Here is a 4,106-nt window from a genome sequence, read left to right as displayed (position 1 = left end):
CCTAAACAAATCCTCTGGAAATTGAGACATTTGGAAAAATTTAGAGGAATAAAAACAAGTAAATATGGCCGCATATCAAATACTCACTACCATGGAACGCAGAATTTTCTTTAAAACAACCCTACTAGAATATTTATAAGATAGGAGCCACTCTGGTGCAACGGTTAGCAAGCAAGCCTTGGATAAAAAGGGTCATGGATTCAATTCCAATTTCGGCCCAACAGCAAAAATTAAGGCTGGCGAAATTTTCTATAGAAATACAATTTTGAGAAAATTTTGTATAGGAATAAAATTTTGACAAAATATTCTAAAGAAATAAATTTTTAAGAAAAGTTTCTATAGAAATAAAATTTTGACAATTCTATAGAAATAAAATTTTGACAAAAGCTTCTATAGAAAAAAAAAATTTCAGGAAATTTTCTTTAGAAATAAAATTTTGACAAAATTTTCTATAGAAATAAAATTTTAAAAAAATTTCTATAGAAATAAATTTTTGAGAAAATTTTCCATAGAAAGAAAATTTTGAGAAAATTTTCTATTGAAAGAAAATTTTGACAAAATTTTCTATAGACATAAAATTTTACAAAGTTTTCTATAGAAATAAAATTTTGACAAAATTTCCTATTGGAACAAAATTTTGACAAAATTTTCTATAGAAATTAAATTTTGCGAAAATTTTCTATAGAAATAAAATTTTGACAACATTTCCTATGGAAATAATATTTTAAGAAAATTTTCTATAGAAATAAAATTTTGACAAATTTTCTATAGAAATAAAACTTTGACCAAATTTTCTATAGAAATTCAATTTTGAAAGATTTTTCTATAGAAATAATGAGACAATTTTCTATAGAAGTAAAAATTTGAGAAAAATTTCTATAGGAAGAAACAAATTTTCTATTGAATTAAAATTTCGATAAAATTTTCTATAGAAATAAAATTTTGACAGAATTTCCTGTAGAAATAAAATTTTTACATATTGTATAGAAATAAAATTTTGACAAAACTATCCATAGTAATAAAATTTTAAGAAAATTTTCTATAGAAATAAAATGTTGAGAAAATTTTCCATAGAAAGAAAATTTTGACAAAATTTACTTCAGACATAAAATTTTACAAAGTTTTCTATAGAAATAAAATTTTGACATAATTTCCTATTGGAACAAAATCTTGACAAAATTTTCTATAGAAATTAAATTTTGAGAAAATTTTCTATAGAAATAAAATTTTGACAACATTTCCTAGGAAATAAAATTTTAAGAAAATTTTCTATAGAAATACAATTTTTACATAATTTTCTATAGAAATTCAATTTTGAAAGAGTTTTCTAAAGAAATGAGACAATTTTCTATAGAAGTAAAAATTTGAGAAAATTTTCTATAGAAAGAAACAAATTTTCTATTGAATTAAAATTTCGACAAAATTTTCTATAGAAATAAAATTTTGACAGAATTTCCTGTAGAAATAAAATTTTTGCATATTGTATAGAAATAAAATTTTGACAAAACTATCCATAGTAATAAAATTTTAAGAAAATTTTCTATAGAAAGAAAATTTTGACAAAATTTTCTATAGAAATAAAATTTTACAACGTTTTCTATAAAATTAAAATTTTGAAAAAAGTTTCTAAAGAAATAAAATGTTGGCAGTTCTATAGAAATACAATTTTGTCAAAATTTTCTATAGAAATAAAATTTTGAGAAAAATTTTTTTAGAAATAAAATTTCGACAAAATTTTCTATGGAAATACAATTTTGATAAAATTTTCTTCAGAAAAAAATTGTCAAAAGAAATAAAATTTTTGGAAAATTTTCTACAGAAATAAAATTTTTGGAAAATTTTCTACAGAAATAAGATTTTAAGAAAATTTTCTATAGAAATAAAATTTTGACAAAATTTTCTATTGAAATAAATTTTTGACAAAATTTTATATCAAATAAAATGTTGACAAGATTTTCTATTGAAATAAATTTTGACAAAATTTTCTATAGAAATAAAATTTTGAGAAAAATTTCTTTAGAAATAAAATTTCGACAGAAATACAATTTTGACAAAATTTTCTTCAGAAAAAAATTTTTGAAAAAATTGTCAAAAGGAATAAAATTTTTGGAAAATTTTCTACAGAAATAATATTTTGAGAAAATTTTCTATAGAAATAAATTTTTGACAAAATTTTCTATTGAAATACATTTTTCACAAAATTTTATATAAACTAAAATTTTGACAAGATTTTCAATACACGCTTACAAAAAATCGCTTCTGTAACATATACTCCCAAACATATTTTGCTTCAAGCATATATATTTTTGGGTATTGCCCAAACATTTATATGTTTGATCTCTTCCAATATATAAAATGTTTGAAAGCATATTGGTCTAAACAATATATGTTTGGGTAGTCTAAGTTCCAAACATTTTGTATTTTTGCATCCAAATTCAATAATGTTTGGAAGCATTTTGCACCCAAAAATATTATATGCTTAAAAAAAATTCTCCCAAACAATATTGTGCTCAAAATTTTATTTATTTATTTATATATTTACAATCATAATGAATTATGAAAATAAACACGTAATATAGGTGCTAACAACATAGGTTTTCGACCTGAATGCTCAAAATTTTGTTTCTGCCCAATTGTATATTCCCCCACATCTTTCTCACTTCCACGAGATTTTTTAGTTCTTAGCACCTTTTTCTGTAATACAAACATTGTAGAAGAAATTATTCAATTGTATGATTTTTTTATTTTAATTTTACCTTTTGCCGGACGGGGATTCGAACAGCGGACCACACAGTTTGTAAGGATCAAAGAAGTAGCTGATCAATTGCCCAAGGAAAAATAAAATGTTAATTTTGTAATAACAAGCAACAACCACCAACTTAATTCAATATCGCTCCCTGTTAAATAGCGCTCCAAGCTACTAAACACATATATGTTTATAGGCTATTTCTAAATTAATATATGTTTGCATCCAAGCATATTATATTTACAAACATTTTATGTCCCAAACATAATATGTTCTAACATATTAACATATATGTCCCAAACATGTTATGCTAGTTTATGAACATTATATGCTTGCACTCAAAAATATTGTGTTTACAAATTTGTGTTCCAAACATATAATGTTTATAGCCAAACATATGAAAAACAGTCTTTTTCATCCGTGTAGGAATAAAGTTTTGACAAATTTTTCTATTGAAATAAAATTTTAAGAAAATTTTCTATAGAAATAAAATTTTGACAAAATTTTCTATAGAAATATAATTTTAATCGAATTTTCTATAGAAATACAATTTCGACAAAATTGTCTATAGAAATAAAATTTTGACAAAATTTTCTATAGAAATAAAATTTTGGCAACATTTTCTATGGAAATAAAATTTTAAGAAAATTTTGTATAGAAATAAAATTTTGACAAATGTACTATAGAAATAAAATTTTGACAAATTTTTCTATAGAAATACAATTTTGACAAACTTTTTATAGAAATAAAATTTTGTTAAAATTTTCTATAGAAATAAATTTTTGACAACATTTTCTATGCAAATAAAATTTTGACAAAATTTTCTATAGAAATAACATTTTAAGAAAATTTTCTATAGAAATAAAATTTTAAGAAAATTTTCTATAGAAATAAAATGTTGAGAAAATTTTCCATAGAAAGAAAATTTTGACAAAATTTTCTATAGAAATAAAATTTTGCAAAGTTTTCTATAAAAATAAAATTTTGAAAAAAGTTTCTAAAAAAATAAAATTTTGGCAATTCTATAGAAATACAATTTTGACAAAATTTTCTACAGAAATAAAATTTTGAGAAAAATTTCGTTAGAAATAAAATTTTGACAAAATTTCCTTAGAAATACAATTTTGACAAAATTTTCTTCAGAAAAAAATTTTTGACAAAAATTGTCAATAGAAATAAAATTTTTGGAAAATTTTCTACAGAAATAAGATATTGAGAAAATTTTCTATAGAAATAAAATTTTGACAAAATTTTCTATTGAAATAAATTTTTGACAAAACTTTATATAAAAATAAAATTTTGACAAGATTTTCTATAGGATTTTCTATAGGAAAATTTTCTATGGAAATAAAATTTTAAG

This window comes from Haematobia irritans, chromosome 3, assembly GCF_050003625.1.
Source record: "Haematobia irritans isolate KBUSLIRL chromosome 3, ASM5000362v1, whole genome shotgun sequence".
NCBI classification, from domain to species: Eukaryota; Metazoa; Arthropoda; class Insecta; order Diptera; family Muscidae; genus Haematobia; species Haematobia irritans.
Note: the sequence above shows the minus strand (reverse complement) of the source record.